General features: G+C 37.6%; 1 protein-coding gene across 3 annotated transcripts in view; it reads left to right on the forward strand.

Moving 5' to 3' along the window:
• Window positions 1-20,781, forward strand: part of LOC124384584 (little elongation complex subunit 1-like) — a 294,671-nt gene that overhangs the window by 110,235 nt on the left and 163,655 nt on the right. The gene's annotated exons all lie outside the window — the stretch shown is intronic.

The raw sequence follows: 20,781 nt of genomic DNA on the forward strand, positions 1-20,781 counted from the left end.
TGCTTTACATGCTGAAGGTTCTGGCTTCAACTCCCAGTGGGACCATGCAGGTTGTAAACATGAATAAAGTTTATATATTATAAATTGTTACCCAATCCTAAAAATAAATAAACAGTTTTGCATGTTTCTGCATTGTGCTTGTAACAGAAATGGAGAAAAAACATTCCAAAATTAGAAGCCAAGGGCATGGCTCTACTGGGGCTCAAACCCAGGACCTTCTGCATGTAAAGCAGATGTGATGACCACTACACTATGGAACCTGTTGCTGACAAGCCTGATGTCCAATGTGTATTAATAGAAACATTTTCGAGATTTTCTTAAACAAAATAAAAATACAAGTAAATCCTGCTAGTGGGAAATTAAAATCAGAGGCTCAAGAGCATGTCTCCACTGTGGGTCAAACCCAAGACCTTCTGCATGTAAAACAGACATGATGACCACTACACTCCAGTATTAACAATCAATGACTGTTTCCTCCAATGTTATAAATCACTATATACTGCTCCTTTATCTGCTGACACTTCAACATTAGAGGCCTTTTTCAAAATGTATGTATTCCTACAATAAGTGTAGGTACAGCATTACAATTGGATGAGTTTATATCTGATACAGAAATAGTCTTAGCAAGTCTGCCTTCTGGTAAATCACCTGGACCAGGATACGAAAATCTTAGCAAAAACTCTGATCTGCCGTCTGGAGAAAGTTCTGCCTTGTGTTATTTCACCTGAACAAACAGTCTTCATCAAGAACAGATACTCTTCTTGTAATATTGGGCGCATGTTGAATGTTATATATAACCCATCTCTATCTGACACTTCTTTAATGGTGGAGAAGCAGAAGGTTGAGAAGCAGAAGGTGGAGGAGCAGAAGTTGAGAAGCAGAAGGTGGAGGATCAAAAAGAACAGGCTGAAGTCCTTTGGACTTTTGGAGACTTTAGAGAATGTGAGAAAATGTATAACTGTGTGTAGATAATCAGGTAAAATATTATTTATGAGTCTGACTTTTTTATTTATTAGTCTGAGTGTGACTGATTATCACGAATCACACAGCACAACTTACTCAAAAGTCTAATGCTGAATGCTTCCTGTTTTTTTTTAACCTAAATAAATGTAAATGAAGTGATGAACACACTGGATGTTGTTGTTCTGTAGACAGTCACACTGCTGCTGAGAAATCTGGACTGTACTGTGGATGACGGACCTGTAGGAAGCGTTCCTGAGATTTGGGACTGTCCTCACTGCACACGTCATTTATAACTACTGATCCTTACATTTTCCTTCTTTCCCAGTAGCTTGGGGTTTCCTCCCTGTACTCAGCTGGAGTATTTTCTGAATGTGGAGAGCTCTAAAATTGCGAACCTCTAACACGTTTGATGTGCACTCTTTGCTTTGTGTTTCTGCTCGCTGTCCCGTACAGGTCATGATGAAGAACGGACGCTCAAAAGACATCGGGTATGTGAAGTTTTCATGTCCTGATGAGGCTCGAGAAGACATCATGGAGATGAATGGCAGGGTGCTGGGCAGCAGGACTGTGTACTTAAGTCCCTCTCAGACCACCCAGGGACGAAGTCACGGCATGAAGGTAGAAACCATCTCGCCTTCAAAACCCTGCCCAGAACCAAGACCCAACGCCAACAAGAACATCCATCCACAGAGTGAGTCAAAGCCGTCCGATTAGTTTTGTGTTAAGTGCAGTTAAAGATTCAAAACAGAACAGAACTTTTCATGTTAGCAAAATGTACCTTCTGATTGGATGCTAACATGAGATGATTGTCTGCATCTACAGATGTTCCAGTTGCAGATCCTGGAAAAAAAACCCAGCAGCAGTGGAACAGGGGATTCACACCGCAGCCTCTCAGACTGGACACACAGGAACTATTCTGATTCTATTTCCAGTGTGTTTTATAGAGACCTTCATGATCTGGAGCAGGTTTTGGTCACAGCTGTGTTTGGTCACATGTAATAATTGGTTTAATACTGAGTGATTGATCAGTGTGTATTATTAAAGTCAGCAATGCAAACACACACATGCACTCACACATTGGATGCTGAATTTGTTCTGTTTTCTGTAGGAATTAGGATTAGATCCTCTATTATACCAGAACCAGTGTACACTTGCAGCAAGTTTCTGCTCTCAGAAAATGACCTTTAAATAAAAGTGCTTCATTGTTCATTCACCAGTGAGACCAGAACCTTGTTAATAAAAGAACACAGCTGTTCTGTTTATATTATGGGATACAGACAGTGCTTGTTATTTCTCATGGTTTTCTACATGAGAGTGATGTAATGCTCATGTTTTTGCTTTCTGTATCTCCTCACTCACTCCTACAGGTGGTACTGCACAATGGACGGTCCAAAGGCTTTGGATTTGTCTGATATTCCTCTCTGGATGAAGACACTAATGCCATCAGAGAGTTGAATGGAAAGCTGGTGAGCAGGAGGTCACTGTGTATCACTATGGCTGAGCAGTGGACAGAGAGCAGCCGCCACACCAAGCCCTACCTCCATCCATCCAGGAACATGCAGTGGTTCCATCTACAGCGTAAGTCATACTGTCCTCATAATGTCCTACAAAACTTTACTAAACACACACACTGTGTACCGGTCAAACACACACATTATGTAAAGTAACACATCTCTGTTTTCTCTTTCAGGTCATCGTGCTGTCGTTCTGCTCCACTGAATTCATCATTTTATTTATTTTGCTTTTATTTATTATTTCTTTCTCTTTTTTACAGAAATAGTTTTATTACTGTAAATAAATATATAAATAACTAACAGTAATGAAGTGTTTCATTATTGATCATTCATAAAATTCCCTCTTAATACATGAGAACTTTCATTAGAACTGAAAGAGAACAGTAATAACAGAGTTGTGTTCGTGAAAACCCTGGAAACAGATCATGTAAATACACTACTCTGACGCTGACATGATTTATTTAATGGATGAATAAAATTGATCTGAAATAAATTCAAATATTTAAGCTGTAATACTGCACTGTATTTAACTTATTATTATTATTATTATTATTATTATTATTATTATTATTATTATATATTGTTATAATTTTAAATGTATTGATAGATTTTATTTTGAAACTTTATATTTTGATGTTTTATTTCAGTTAATACATTTTTTATTGTATTTAATTTGTGTCGGTTTATGTTCTAATCTCTAATATACACTAAAAGCCTTTATATTTATAAATGTGTATTTAAATCACAGATATTAAAAAATTAATAATATGTAAAAGATCTAATATCTACCAAAAAATCACTCAGTGTTGATTTAAGATGTTTGGACATTTATTCCAGCTCATAAATCCTATAAAACATGCAGCATTAAACATGAACTTCCAGCAGATGAACATCTCATAATACTGTCTGGAAGTGAGAAATGTACAGGTTGTTTTTACTCCATACACATGAACTTACTTTGATCAGAAACACAATCATACTCCAAATCAATTCATCAATAAAGTCAATAAAAGAATCCCAAACTGCTGTGTGTCTTGTCCTCGCTATTAATGACGTCATTAGAGCTCCACTACTTCTAATGACCTGCTGTGACAGTGAGCTCTAATACACATCACACTGCCACCTACTGGTCATTTATGATTCTGCAACATTCATAGAGTCACTCCGGTCAACTTCCGGTTCTCAACTCGGATTCACTCGCTTTATACACAGTTTACAGCCGTTTTTATCTTATTTATGACTGTAATATCGCTCTTCTCTCAGGAACAACAGAAAAGCTGTGAAGACATGATATTTTATCCGCTCTTTACCTCTGTAATGTGCGCATGCGCATAGTGTCAGGTTAAGAGAGACCGGGTTACGTCACAGACGGAGGGCGGGGCATCTGCCTGTGACGTCACAGTAAGACAACGTCTATAATTGGAAACGCGTCTCTGTTTCTCTCATTTCCGAGATTTTTGCTTGTGAGTAAAGAGGCATAAACATGGAGCTCTTCAGAAGGTTGAGAGAGATTTTTCAAACCAGAAGATCGAAGAAAACTAAGCAGATTGCTGAAATGAAGGAGAAGCTGGAGCACATGGAGAAAGTAGAGAAAGACTTGGATGCATTTTCTCTTCTAATGTTAGAGAAGATAACAGAAGAGAAAGAAGAGAAAGCCATTCTGCTACAGACGGTGCAAAAGCTGGAGGCTACTTTGGCTTCTGAGCGAAAGCAGCAGGAACAGGACATAACTGAGAGAAGCCAGAGCTGGGCGAGAGAACAAAAACAACTGGAGGAACGTGTTGCTCAGCTTGAGTTTATTTTGGAGCAGACCACCATGAAGCTACAGTCTTCCCTGGAAATCAATGAGGAACTGGAGAAAACTGTAGAATGTGAGAGAGAGCTGGAAGAGAGAACAAAACGACTGGAGGAACATGTTGCTCAGCTTGAGGTCACTTTGGAACAGACCACCATGGAGCTCCAGTCTTCCCTGAAAATCCATGAGGAACTGGAGAAAACTGTAAAATGTGAGAGAGAGAGCTGGAAGAGAGAACAAAAACGACTGGAGGAACATGTTGCTCAGCTTAAGCTCACTTTGGAACAGACCACCATGGAGCTCCAGGATACTCAGAATCACTGTGAGAAAATAAAAATAGTGCAGAGCAGGAGAGAGATCATTTGATCAGAGAGAAAGAGCGACTGGAGGAACGTGTTGCTCAGTTTGAGCCACGTTGGATTTTAAAGAAAAACAGGAGGATGAAAGAGAGAAAACTAAACTTGACATAGAGGAGAGGAACAACTTACAGCTTCAGACCAACAGGGGGCTCCAGGATACCCAGAATCTCTGTGAGGAAGAAAAGAAGACTTCAGAGAATAAAACAGATCATTATATGAGAGTCCGAGAGCGATGGGAGGAAATTGTTGCTCAGCTGAGACAAGAAAACATTCAAAAGAAAAGGAGAAATAGAAAAAAGAAGGCGACAAGAGAAACAGAGAGTCTGAACATGCCTTTTCCTCTTTCTGTTTCTCTTATGGCTATTTATGATAGTTTTACACTTATAGTCAATAGTATAAAGCTGAGTGTAAAGCTATTGTATCTTGTAGATCGTCTCGTCTTTTGATCATTTTTTATTTCTGTCTTGTCAAATCTTTTTTTTTATCTTTTTTTAAATCTTGATTTTAATCTTTTACTACAAAGAGTCACAATAAACACTATTAACAACCATTATTTTTGTCTTCCTTACAAACGGTGTATGACCTCCTCATGGATTCTTCCACTTAGTTTATATCCCTCTTGTGGGGCAGGGGGCTGTGGCTCGGGGTCATAACGCTGAGGGGGAGGGAGGTCAGGAGGGAGAGGGGAAACTGGTCCTCAGTGCCACATTGTGCAAAACACCACACACCCTGATAATCTTACACACTTTTTCCGGGTGGTATAAAAGTCTTCCACCTGAGACATCCAGAGCTCCACATCTGCATTTCAGGAGGTGAGGAGCATCTGAGGGGTGAAGCCTCTGTCACCTGTCATATTATAGACTACATCAGGACAATGTTTACAATTTCTACATATTGTTAAAGTCACCAAGAAGCCAGTCATCACTTCCTGCAGCTGCATAGATCACATAGATCCAGGAGCACAGCTGTAGGAATCTAAATCAGCTTATTATTCAGTCATCATCATGGGCCGAGAAATCATCATGGTCCCTGGAGACTCTTTCTCTCCTTAATCTTCCATTGGTGTAATCCTCCAGCAGTGCCATCATGCAGCATTACACACGGGGGTCACCACAGCATTTATATGTTTACAGTAATTACACTGATCATTAACACCTTGGCAAAATCAGCATGAATTAGTGGCATCATCACCAGTGATACAATTTGAAGATGAAAATGTGACATGTGAACACGTTTCTTCATGCCAGTTTTGTCATGAACATCATTATAGTTAGGACTGAAAATGAGAACATAAAGAGAGTAACGACTGTGTGAGAGCGTAATGGCTGCATTTCCAGATTTATTGAAGGAAAATATGTCGTTATTTACACTGTGTTCTGCAGTTATCTAATGGTAGGGGATTTGATGTTCTCCTGTATTCCATGCAGTCGGGCATCTCCTCCTCCTGCGCTCCCGTAGTGGAATGTGATGGTGAGACGCCGCTGATTACAAATTTAGAGTGAATTTTTATTTAACATTTGAGTTGGATTTTATAAGAAGGTGTTTATGAAACAACTATCACTCAGTACAAACCCAAATAACCTGCAGGATTTCAGGTGACGTCACAGGAGGAGCGTGGGGGCGTGTTTGTGTGACATCACAGTAGAGATGTCTATAAGTCAGAATGTGTCTTTGTTTCTCATTTCTCAGGTTTGTGCAGTTTTAGGAAAATAAGGGGAAAAATGTAGAGGTGTCATGAGTATGAACTGGAAGAGATATTCGAGGTGGAAAATAGAGACGCATATGAGGAACAATAGTCACTCCAGAAAACAGATATATGCCATTGCCGGTAAAAAGTGGTGACCACGTACACCAGGCAAAGTGTGTCGGCCGGAAGGAAAAGATAGGAAAATATAATGTAAAATAAAAATAGTAAAATAAGCAAACAGCATGCAGGCAACTTGCCTTAACTATACTCAAACAGCATATGCACATATTTTCAAAACACAAGTAGAAACGTAGGTGAAAAAAATCATATAAAAATATATATAAATATAAAAATGAGAAGAGTAATAGGTTAATAGGCACAACACATCGTCAGATAATAAAGAACGTAGGAGAATAGTTGCAAGAATTTGTATAAGAGGTACACTGTCCAAAACACACAGGAAGTAAGCATGAGAGAGCATGAGCTTAAGATGCAGGCAGGATGAGAGTAAGACAGGAAATGTTATATAAAGAAGTATTATGGCATAAGAAATATATTTTAAGAAGATTTTAAGTAAAACTAAGTAAAAGACGAGAGCTATGAAAATTAGGAAAAGCATTTGGAGAAAAGTGCTGGTGTGTTAAAACTAAAGCCCTGGTTTGTAAAACTAGTAAAAAACACGTTTTATACAAAGTCTACACAAAACAAAACAAAGGATGAGTTGCAGACATAGGAAAAAAAACCCAGACGAGATTTTAAGAAAAGGTGTGAATATTGCGGTGGATGATCTGTTGCATTGTTGTGTACAAAGTGCACGATCAGGGGATGTTTTTTAAGACAAGGTCTCCATCAAGAGATATTTTTTGTACATGTAAATTAGATTCGTATGGAGGTGAACGAGGCCTCCTGGATATGGGTGGAATTTTAACTAAGAATAGGTAGAAACTTACCAGAAAACTCGTGAGCAAAAGGTGGGATATGCAAAGCCCCATAAAATCAATGATGTACGTAAATTGTGAGGGAGGAGATATTAGACACAATATGTACATTTTACTAGGTGTGAGATATAAAAAATAAGGATTGTTTATATCAAATTCACACTCGCATGTGAAAGCTGACGGTGTCATTGCTGTCAGGATGATTCTCTCCGAGAGCTCCATGGGACGGGTCTGAAGTGACTGCAATAAAGCTGATTTTCTCCTTCTCATTCGTGACTGGAAGATGTCTTCATTTGGTTTGTTTATGTATTATTTGAAGTTTTTGTAACTTATTGGTAAATGATTAGTGAACAGCTAAAACTAATTTGAGTATTGAGCCACAATTGTTATGTCTATTCGGACATGGGGTCTGAGTTACGAGACCCTGACCACTGTACTGTAACTCAGTGTCAGGATGTTACTGATCTTCTTATCGCCTCGGCATCATGGTGGAGTCTCCTGTCATCAGAGAGTCTTTACCATGAGGTGCAGTGTAGAACATCCAGTGGTCAGTATGAGAGAATTGAATAACAGAATATAAGATTTTTTTCTCCAAAGTTTAATTAACATTGAATTTTTTTCATTTGTTGAATTTTAAGTTCATTCATTTTTCATTCATGTATTTTTGCTCTTGTTGTGAAGTGAAGTTTGTGTCATTGCTGTCAGGATGATTCTCTCCGAGAGCTCCATGGGACGGGTCTGAAGTGACTGCAATAAAGCTGATTTTCTCCTTCTCATTCGTGACTGGAAGATGTCTTCATTTGGTTTGTTTATGTATTATTTGAAGTTTTGTAACTTATTGGTAAATGATTAGTGAACAGCTAAAACTAATTTGAGTATTGAGCCACAATTGTTATGTCTATTCGGACATGGGGTCTGAGTTACGAGACCCTGACCACTGTACTGTAACTCAGTGTCAGGATGTTACTGATCTTCTTATCGCCTCGGCATCATGGTGGAGTCTCCTGTCATCAGAGAGTCTTTACCATGAGGTGCAGTGTAGAACATCCAGTGGTCAGTATGAGAGAATTGAATAACAGAATATAAGATTTTTTTCTCCAAAGTTTAATTAACATTGAATTTTTTTTCATTTGTTGAATTTTAAGTTCATTCATTTTTTCATTCATGTATTTTTGCTCTTGTTGTGAAGTGAAGTTTGTGTCATTGCTGCTACACTGTGCATCTGAACGATCACGACTCAAATCTCACAATAAACTTTAGGGTTTTATCACATTTTCTACTTTCATTCATCTGATTGTCTCCCCAGTGTCCAACTGCTCCATGGTCATCCATCAGTCACCTCACAACTATAGCAAAGAGTTTTTATTATTGACCGAGTAAATTCCAAGTGATTCAGTGCTTATGCTCAGAGACTGACCTGATACACACACACACACACACACACACACACACACACACACACACACACACACACACACACACAATTTTTTTTAAACTACTGCTAAATGTTTGTTTACATTCACAATATTTATTATTATTATATGGACAAGAATTTTGAACTTTGTTCCACATGGATCGTGCAAGTAGTTAATAACGTGTTTGTTTGTGTATGTTTCTATTTTCTTTATAGTAATTAATCTTTCATATAATAATATTGTATTGTGCTCCTTTTATCAGTGGTCCACAACCCCGGGGTCACAGACTACACCGGTCCGTGGGTCAATTGGTACCGGACCGTACAGAAAGAGTAAATGTGTAAATCTGCATATAATAATAATAAAATTAATCATTTAAAAATAAAAAAATATGTTTAAATGTAGACCTTTAGGTACTTAAGCACCCCAGTGCTACTGTATATATATATATAATTATTATTATTATTATTATTATAATCACAAACTGCTTTTATAAAATGAACATGAAATAAGGCTGTAATACTGCACTGTATTTAACTGAACCAGATTTATTTTAGTTTTAAACATATTGATAGTCATTTTTATTTATTTTTGTTGTATTTTGATGTTTTCAATTTCATTGCAGTAAATTATGACTTTTTGTTGGTATTTAATTTTAGTGTCAGTTTAATTTTTAATCTATTACACAGTAAAAGCCCTAATATTTATAAATGTGTATTTAAAGTTAATTAAAATTAAAATATCTAAGCTGTAATACTGCACTGCATTTAACTAATAATATTATTATTATTGTTATATATTGTTATAATTTGTGTACTGAGTTTTTATTTTGATTCTTTATATTTTGAAGTTTTATTTCAGATTAGTTTCAGTTAATAACTTTTTTTATTGTATTTAATTTTAGTCTACCAAACTACAAAAATCACTCAGAACACACAGAAATGTACAGGTTGTTTTTACTCCATACACATGAACTTACTTTGATCAGAAACACAATCATACTCCAAATCAATTCATCAATAAAGTCAATAAAAGAATCCCAAACTGCTGTGTGTCTTGTCCTCGCTATTAATGACGTCATTAGAGCTCCACTACTTCTAATGACCTGCTGTGACAGTGAGCTCTAATACACATCACACTGCCACCTACTGGTCATTTATGATTCTGCAACATTCATAGAGTCACTCCGGTCAACTTCCGGTTCTCAACTCGGATTCACTCGCTTTATACACAGTTTACAGCCGTTTTTATCTTATTTATGACTGTAATATCACTCTTCTCTCAGGAACAACAGAAAAGCTGTGAAGACATGATATTTTATCCGCTCTTTACCTCTGTAATGTGCGCATGCGCATAGTGTCAGGTTAAGAGAGACCGGGTTACGTCACAGACGGAGGGCGGGGCATCTGCCTGTGACGTCACAGTAAGGCAACGTCTATAATTGGGAATGCGTCTCTGTTTCTCTCATTTCCAAGGTTTTTGCTTGTGAGTAAAGAGGCATAAACATGGAGCTCTTCAGAAGGTTGAGAGAGTTTTTTCAAAGCAGAAGAACAAAGAAAACTAAGCAGATTGCTGAAATGAAGGAGAAGCTGGAACACATGGAGAAAGTAGAGAAAGACTTGGATGCATTTTCTCTTCTAATGATAGAGAAGATAACAGAAGAGAAAGAAGAGAAAGCCATTCTGCTACAGACGGTGCAAAAGCTGGAGGCTACTTTGGCTTCTGAGCGAAAGCAGCAGGAACAGAATATAACTGAGAGAAGCCAGAGCTGGGCGAGAGAACAAAAACAACTGGAGGAACGTGTTGCTCAGCTTGAGGTCACTTTGGATCAGACCACCATGGAGCTCCAGTCTTCCCTGAAAATCAATGAGGAACTGGAGAAAACTGTGGACTGTGAGAGAGAGAGCTGGACAAGAGAACAAAAGAAAGTGGAGGAACATGTTGCTCAGCTTGAGGTCACTTTGGAACAGACCACCATGGAGCTCCAGTCTTCCCTGAAAATCCATAAGGAACTGGAGAAAAATGTGGAATGTGAGAGAAAGAGCTGGACGAGAGAGCAAAAGAAAGTGGAGGAACATGTTGCTCAGTTTGAGCCCACGTTGGACATTAAAGAAAATCAAGAGGACGAAAGAGAGAAAACTAAACTTGACATAGAGGAGAGGAACAACTTACAGCTTCAGACCAACAGGGGGCTCCAGGATACCCAGAATCTCTGTGAGGAAGAAAAGAAGACTTCAGAGAATAAAACAGATCATTATATGAGAGTCCGAGAGCGATGGGAGGAAATTGTTGCTCAGCTGAGACAAGAAAACATTCAAAAGAAAAGGAGAAATAGAAAAAAAAGAAGACGACAAGAGAAACAGAGAGTCTGAACATGCCTTTTCCTCTTTCTGTATCTCTTTTGGCTATTTATGATAGTTTTACACTTATAGTCAATAGTATAAAGCTGAGTGTAAAGCTATTGTATCTTGTAGATCGTCTCGTCTTTTAATCATTTTTTATTTCTGTCTTTTCAAAAACTTTTTTTAATCTTTTTTTAAATCTTGATTTTAATCTTTTTCTACAAAGAGTCACAATAAACACTATTAACAACCATTATTTTTGTCTTCCTTACAAACGCTGTATGACCTCCTCATGGATTCTTCCACTTAGTTTATATCGCTCTTGTGGGGCAGGGGGCTGTGGCTCGGGGTCATAATGCTGAGGGGGAGGGAGGTCAGGAGGGAGAGGGAAACTGGTCCTCAGTGCCACATTGTGCAAAACACCACACACCCTGTGGTGTTGTACACTTTTGTACCCTCTTGTACACTTTTTCCGGGTGGTATAGAAGTCTTCCACCTGAGACATCCAGAGCTCCACATCTGCATTTCAGGAGGAGAGAAGTGTCTGAGGGGTGAAGCCTCTGTCACCTGTCATATTATAGACTACATCAGGACAATGTTTACAATTTCTACATGTTGTTAAAGTCACCAAGAAGCCAGTCATCACGTCCTGCAGCTGCCTGTAGTCTGTTCCCTACACTGCTATGTGTCAGGATAAAGGAATCATGTGCTGAAGCAGGTCAGTGTGCCACAGTGAAGGGAAACCTGATGTATCGACTACCCACCTTAATAATAACATCCAAAATGACAGGCATTATGACACTCAGGGCAGATACCAGACCTATAGCAGACCCTGTCTGCCATTTCCCACTAGAAACAACCTGTTGTCATTAACCCCAGAGTGGTGAGGACCTGTATTTGGACGGGGACGGCATGGTTCTGGTGTGTTTCCCTCTGTAGTACTGGACCCAATTCAGCACATAGATCCAGGAGCACAGCTGTAGGAATCTAAATCAGCTTATTAGGCAGTCATCATCAGGGGCCAAGAAATCATCATGGTCTCTGGAGACTTTTTTTCTCTTTAATCTTCCATTGGCACTGCAGCATTAATGATTTATTCCAGCTCATTATGGAAAGATAAAATAAACTAATATTTGGTCCTGTGCCATGAACATAAAAGCAATAATAGCTACAGAAAAGCTCCTGCTTCCCTCTGTAGCGGGTATTTAAATCCCAATTAAAATGCTTTCAGTGATTCTACATTCTGTTTATATGAAGTGTTTCACAGTTTGCATGTTAATTGGCTGTATGGTGCATTTTAGGTGAATTTATGAATCACATCTGTCTGGAAAAGACACGTGTCCAAATACTTTTGACCACACAGTGTGTATCAGCTGAAAAGCAGCAGCTTCGGATCAGTCGCTTTTCCACTGGGATTCAACTCTGAAAAATCACTTTAGATTTTTATTATATGAAATATTTTATATTCTTTATTTGATAGTATTTAAATTATTAATACAGTGGAACCCGGTTATGTCGATGTCCTAGGGGGTCGCCAAAAAGCATCGAGGTAACCGATGATTGAGATAAACGAAAATCAAAATGGCGGCAGTATATTAACGTGCTTGAAATTTCTTTATGTACATGATCTGCGTTAATAAATGAGAATGTGCATGCACGTGTTTTTGAAGGGTTTTACACAACAGCGTTGCGCGATTTGTTTGATGAAGGCATGTTATAAAAATACATACAGTACATGTTTATCTGTCAGGAATCCACCTGCCACGCCCCCTTCGGCCCCCTTCAGCGTGTCAGGTGTTTTCTCGGCCGCTTTCTCTGAAGCTCCCGGCTTCAATCGCGCACATATGGTGCTCGTTTATCATCATCACCAGCTCCTATTTAAACTTCCACACTCTCACTGTCCGTTATTGTTGGTATATGTTGGTTCACGGCGGTCGTTGTTATCGCTCATGTGTATCCCGGTACGTGCCTTCCCACCAGCATTCTCTCAACGGCTGCTCTTTTCTTCCCAAAGCCGCGCCCCTACTAACACTACGAACACTAGCACTAACTAACAGCAGAGATTCACCAGTTCACAATACAACACCTGTAGCAGCTGTAAGGCTTGATTTTTCCGCCACTTCCACGAGTTCTTCTGCGGCTGCACCGAGATAACCGACATTAAATGGCAAATTTTTCCCCCCTTGTGCTCGAGATATTAGGGTTCGGCGACATAAAAAAAGTCGACATAACCGATAAAAAATGCTTAGAAAAAGCACTTATATATATATAAACAGCAGAAACAGAAAGCTGAACCTCTACAAACCCAAAGAGTCGCAGAAAATCTCTGAGGAAACAAAGATTCTTAGGTGAGGAAGAGAAATGAGGATGGAAACCCGAGTGACTGGAGGAAGCTGTACAGCTGTTCAGCAATATGACTTCAGCACTAGAGAAAGAAAACCAGAGAAAGAAAAGAGGAGATCAAGCTGGACATGTCCTACATATAATAAAGTACAAAATATCAGTGATTATTGTAACTGAATATTTTTTATTACTTCAAAATAAATAAATATCTTAAATATAGTGTGTGTTTTGTTTCTATTATTAAATTATTATTGTACATCATTTAAATTTAACTCAGAATTAAAATCCACATGATAAAATGTTGGGAAAACGGGACAAAAGTAAATGATAATAAAATAAAGGTTTTGTTTAAACCCAATTTTACATGAACAGAAGTTAAAGTAATAAAATAAACAGTTATTGAACAGTATTCACAGCATCAGTTTAAATATTAAATCACAATAACACAGAGATTAAATCAGTTTACAATACATGAGTTCTTCATGGGTTCATCTGATCACACAATACTATAAAGTTTAGTTCCAATGCAGCCTCATAACATCATAGTTCAAGTATAACTTTTGACAACTGCAGTTAGTAGAAAAACATCAGAAAGAACTATTTAATAGATTCATTTTAATAATTCAGTCCATTCAGTTTGGTCAATTCAGTTCAAAATGATTCGGTTTGGTGATTTTGACTCCTTAGATTCAGTTCAAGTGACTCGGTTCAAGAGAGTTCAGTTCAATCACTTCTAAAACAATGGGGTTCAGGAGAGTCGCTTCACCGTTTCAGCTCGACCGAGTCTGAATCCATAGATAGTTCCTGAAATTTCCTTTCAGCAGTCTCTCAAAAAACACAAAATTACATTAATTTTAATCAGCTTCATTTAACTTCTGTTTCATTTAATTATATCACAAACATTTAGCTTAAAAATTTAACATGAACCCCCTGTATGTTAAACAGTAAACAGTTTAAGTTTTAGACAGTTTAATATTATCAAGAAAAATATCTTGCTTTGTAAAAGATCATCACATATAACTAGACAACAAAACACCACTAGAGGGCAGTGTGAGACTGACATCTGACAACCAACTGCAGTTATTATTATTATTATTATTATTATTATTATTATTATTATTATTATTATTATTATCATCATTATTATAGTTTTTGGGGGTTTATGAATGTTCCTTGCTTTGACGAGGATGTGTTGATTGTATAACACTCAAATAACATTGTTTAATCAAACCAATTATTGGAAATGTAATAATTTTATCTCTTTGGGTTTCATAAATATGTAAATCTGCATATAATAATAATAAAAATTAATCATTCTAAAATAATAAATGTTTAAATGAAGACCTTTAGGTACTAAAGCACCTCAGTGCAATAAAGTATTACATTCTAAAGTCCAGCAAACACGACATGGGAGTCAATTCCTTGTAGCATTTTCTTGAACTTGGTTTGCAGGAGAAAATCTGGTTTTGTTGAAATAACAGGTTAACAGATGATAACTGGATAAATAACTAATGAATAAACTCAGCCTGGCTTCCACTATTTCCTATAACTTCATGGTGTGACTGATCAACTTTATTCCCTTATAGTTCTCCTTTTCTCCTTCCTTAGTGTCCAACTTCTCTTACAGCTTTAACGGTCACCACATCTCCTTTACTCGCAGGAGGTCCTGGATTCGACCCCCAGTGGAGCAATGCCCTTGAGCCTTTTGGAATTCCTATTGTCCATTTCTGTTACAAGCACAATGCAGAAACACCAAAAGTTGTTTATTTAATACCAGGATTAAGTAACAATTTGTGACAAATACATAAACCTCATTCATGTTTGCTAGCTGCATGGTTCCACTGGGGGTCGCAGAAGAACCTTCTGTGTGTAAAGCAGATGTGATGACCACTACCCTATGGATCCACACAATCACCTGCACCTGCATATGTTTCCAGATTGCAACTTTCCAGTTTTGGGAGACTTGTTCCCAATGTACCCTCAGCTTTCTGATCTCGGTTGACAGGATTTCAAGTTAATTTCAAATACTGTAGTACATGATTAATTCATTAATATGAGGAAGATTAATCCTCATCATTGATCCTAATAGAGTGGCTAAGAGGAGCTACTCTAAATAGCTGTAGAATCAGTTTTCAGCCAACGACCCTGCTTCAGTGAAGAAAGGCCTGAAAGACATGGTGCAGTCATAAAAACCTGGAGCCTAACACGCTTAAAACAGTGGAGATGATTGTGGATTTTAGGAGAAACCCCCTGCTCTCCCCCAACTCACCATAATGAACAGCACTATGGCAGCAGTGGAGTCATTCAGGTTCCTGGGCACCACCATCTCTCAGGGCATGTAGTGGGATCTATTGCTAAACATTAACACCTGAGAACAATGGGATATCAGTTACGCTGGCGCAACTTCGACGACTTAGAGGTTAAAGCCATACCTACCCATCACCTCCTCATCACCACTGTTCTCTTCACCTACATGCCCATTAAATCTGCCCCAATCACCAATCTTTTATTCCTAGGAACACCTTCTACCACTCTATATAACTCACTCCAGAATTTTTCCTTCTCCTCCATCTCACAACCAACTTGTGGAGCATAAGCACTGATGTTTTGAGTTTCATCATATATGAAATATAATCAAGCTGAATTTACATGACTGAATAATTTGTATGAACCTGTTGTAGTCTACAGCACAGTCTGGAACATGTACATCATATCATATTTTATATATATATATATATATATATATATATATATATATATATATATATATATATATATATATATATATACATCATATTATGAATCAAGACATTTCCACTAAAAACAACCTGTTGCCCTCTGTAGTACTGGACCCAATTCAGCACATAGATCCAGGAGCACAGCTGTAGGAATCTAAATCAGCTTATTAGCCAGTCATCATCATGGGCCAAGAAATCATCATGGTCCCTGGAGACTCTTTTCTCCTTAATCTTCCACTGGTGTAATCCTCCAGCAGTGCCATCATGCAGCATTACACACTGGAGCCACCACAGCATTTATGATTTATTCCAGCTCATTATGGAAAGATAAAATAAACTGATATTTGGTCCTGTGCCATGAACATTAAAGCAATAATAGCTACAGAAAAGCTCCTGCTTCCTCTGTAGCGGTATTTAAATCCCATTTAAAATGCTTTCAGTGATTCTACATTCTGTTTATATGAAGTGTTTCAACAGTTTGCATGTTAATTGGCTGTATGGTGCATTTAAGTGCATTTTAGGTGAATTTATGAATCACATCTGGCTGGAAAAGACAAGTGTCCAAATACTTTTGACCACACAGTGTGTATCAGCTGAAAAGATATACATATAATAATTTTTATTATATGAAATATTTATATTATTTATTTGATTTTATTTGTTTGGACTTTTCTTTCCTCAGCATCGCTTGGATTTTCCTCCTGTAGCTCCGAGAGACGCCGTGTTCCAGGTGGAGGATGAAGACCCTCTGTCGGGATGAAGTGAACTGTACGACCCTGGAACGGTGAGTTTCTGAGCTTTATGGATTTTATTCTCTTTAAAACACAGAGTTTATCATTTATTATTATTATAATTATTATTATTGAGAAACAAGTCACCCATAAAATCCCCAAACAGGCGGAAAGGTGATCAGGACCATCGGTACCGGAGTGAAGAGGGGAAAAGCGATGTTCCTCATTTTGTGTTTACTCCTGATCATTAGCATAAAGATCACAGACTTGCAGGAAAAAGTAAATAAATTTGACAAAAATTATAGACTGGTTATTTAGCTTGATAATTCTTAAATGCCATAATCTTGTAATCTTCACTTCTGCACATTACTCTTCAATGCCATAGACTTAGATCCATCCTGTACTTCTTAATGATGTCCACACATCTCTGCACTGTTACTGCCTTTATATTTATCCACTGTACATATGTTTACATATTTATCATATTTATCATCATCTATCATTTATTTCCATAAATGTTGCAGTGAGCAGAAATGGACCTTTCAGCTAATGGTGTAGGAGACCAATAAACTTATAGATACCAAGAGTTTACTTATAGTTCACTACAAATCTGATATTTAGACTGAGAAGGAAAACTATTAAAGCTAAAAAATAGCTAGCTGGCTAGTTAGCTAATTTTGCTAAATAATTGTATTTCGCTTTTCATGTTGTTTCTGTATTTTGATCTACATTTACACAGTAAATGGACACTATAGGAAATAATAAAGATGTAAAAACAGGTATAAATGTGGTAGTGAAATGTGTCCTAGTGTATGACTGAGTTGTTCCTCTGTGTGCTTCAGTAACTGCTGTTAAACTGAGAGGAAAGAAAAATGGCTTCAGTTCAGCAGAAATGAACTGATAAACAGTGTTAGGAAAAGACAAAGTGTTCAAATATTTACTCAAATATAAATTGTGATAACTTGTTAAAATGTTTTTAATGGTTTAATAGTGGATTTATTCAGGTTTAAACACACAAGCTGGTGGTGAAGGTAATATTAGTAGAGCCTCATTGTGGATGTGAACATTAATGACTAAACCCTTAATGACTAAATCCTTCATCCTCTTCCTCATGGCTGTGTTTTAGGAGCGTGAGCAAGAACGAGAGGCTCACAGTGTCCTGAAGTCCCAGTATGAATCTATAACCCACAACAAGGAGGCGCTACAGGTAAGAATTTTCATCTGTGTGCGTTTAATCAAATTCTTATTGACATTTTCTCTCTCATACACTAAACATTGTTCTAATGAGTCCTTAAAAGTGTCTTAATGTGTGTGTACATGTCAATAAAACCAACAGCTTTTTCTTGTTAAACTTCCAGGTTTTCTGGATGAAGCTGAGACGACATGATCATTTTACTTATGCTCACTGAATTTCTTGTGCTAATCCATGTGCTCAATTATCAAGTACAGATGTTTAAGTGAATCAGGTTCTGCCCCACATTTAATTTAAACAAAGCACTAAAGCTGCAAGAAAATACCTCAACTTCAGTTTCTGTCAAATTCCTTTTCTTTAAGGACATCAAACATCACTGACTTTACTAAAGTGGATTTCAAGAAAGAAAATGAAGTGATTGAATTTTCTCTGTGATGAAGAGACATTAGACATGATTGTCATACAAAATCTTTATTTCCTTATATAAAAGTTGTTTAAAATAAAATTTAATATAAAATGAAGATGGTGAAACAACATGCACACTAAAGTACATGAAACGTTCGTATTTCACCATCTTCCTTTATTCCTGAATCATTTTCCATCTCTTCAAGTTTCTTCAACAGATCCTCGAAGCTGTCGATATCAAACACTGGTACAGAATCCAGGATCTCTGTGCTGTTGTGGGGGTCTTCAGTATGATTCTGGTCTCCAGACTGGTTAAAAAAGCCATATTCCTCATTTAACATGGAAAAGATGTCGTTGTTGAGCAAAGTGATTTCCTCCTCGTCCTCGAGCTGAACCTCACTGCTTGTACAGTCAGACCCATAGCAGGTGCTGTAAACAGAAGTGCACAATTTTAGCTGCATATTAAAGTAAATGAGTGGCGATTATGGTGATTATTTAAGATGCAGAGTAAAACTTCATTTGCATGTCATTCTTCTGAAACTGTTCCAATGCAGTTTACTAACTCACTTGGTCTGGCAGAAAGTCGACTCAGAAACAGAAGGGAAAAGAGGAGGATCAAAGCAGATGTCTTTAGGAGACAGCAGTTCTTGGTGGCTAAGGCCGGGGAACTGATCACTAACTTCAGGCACGAGGTCATGGACTGGTACTTCTTCTGGCATGTTCATGACTATGTGGTGGTTTGGTTGATGATCAGGTCTCCTCTGTGAGTCACTACTCTGCAAACTGCCTTTTCTCCTTCCCTTCTTTGGAAGCGGTTTATAAACCCAATCTACATGATAGAAAAGAAGAATTTAAAGAGTAAGAAGCGACATAAAAACAATAAAAGTGTCAGAATTGATGCGTTTGTTTTGTTATTTTGCCATTTGTCTATAAAGAAAGTTCACCTACCAGGAAACAACTGTTCGTGTTCCTGTTTAAGCCTCCATGATTCAGTGTAGTAGGGTTTCTTCTGTTCTTCACTCAGTTTGTTCCACGCGATCCCAAGCTGCATGCTGATCTCTGCAGAGCTGCTATTTGGATTGGCCTTGGAAAAGATGGGCGCTGTTTCCTCGCCCAAACCATGTAGGCATTCATTGGCCTTCTGATGTTGCCTTTTTTATCTCTGCACTTGGCAACGTTAAATTTATCTACAAAATAAAAAACAAACTTTAAGTTAAACAGAAATCATTATAAACTTCTAGTTAAAACAGTGAACAGAACAGAGTCATGCAAAACTGCACCAGTCTTAAACACACACAATGTTGTAGTACAAATATTTTATAAGTGCTGCATTACTCAGTCAGTACAAAATCATTTTATATTTCCTGCATGACAGATTGATATTTAATGTGGTTTTAGGAACTAAATGATAACTATATTTCATTGTCTCTGTACTTGTTCTCTGTACAATGACAATAAAGTTGAATAAAGTTGACAGCAGGAGAAGCAGCTGTAGCTGTTACCCGTCTTATTATCTGTCATTATTTCTCCTTCTTTCTTCTGAAAGTCGCTCTTTCTGGCTGAAAAATCTTTTTTGGCGTCTTGGAGAGCGGATTGTTCAAAACATTGACGCTTATCACTAAAAACAATTAAAAACATTTCAGCTGTTTGTTTGCGCTTCATTGCTGTGGTCAGTAAATGTTTGTGTTGAACTGCAGCACAACAAAGTTGTCATGACAATAAAAGCGAGTCCAGGGCGCTATCAGAGATACCGACGTCACAAAAGAGGCGGGGCTTCAATGATTCAAATGCAGACGGAAGCTGAAAACGGGTGGTGTTAAGACAAGGAAGTGGTGTGTGATTGTAAACCTTACATAAGTTACTATAGCGCTCCTCTGTTTAGACACAGTAGGGTATTAAAATATTTAGAATTATATTATTTAATAGAAAACACGTGTTTGCAGTTTGGAATGTGATTTTGATAAAAATTGTGGGGTTTAATTTGAGGTGTAATTAGTTTGTACTGCATGTGGTGACCTGTTGTTGTTATACTTAAAGTGACCATTAGGGGGAGTAGAAGTGCATTGAAAATAGAGAATGAGAGAACACGTGATTAGCGCGTGTCAGATGTGTGTTATGAGCTATTAGAAAAGAAATCATTCATTCATGCTACCTGGCCTCGCTTCCTTCTGTTTCCTGACAACACTGCACTTTTAACAGACTTTATTTCATTTTCCTTAGATTATTCATTATACTTACCTTCTCTGAACACAAACAGATTTTGTACTTAAACACATGGTAGTATTTATAGTCTCTGTTCATCCTTCAATTATAATCATCTACTTATTAAGACGTTTGTAAGCAAGAAATTATCATAAGA

Source organism: Silurus meridionalis, chromosome 4 (genome assembly GCF_014805685.1).
Source record: "Silurus meridionalis isolate SWU-2019-XX chromosome 4, ASM1480568v1, whole genome shotgun sequence".
NCBI lineage: Eukaryota > Metazoa > Chordata > Actinopteri > Siluriformes > Siluridae > Silurus > Silurus meridionalis.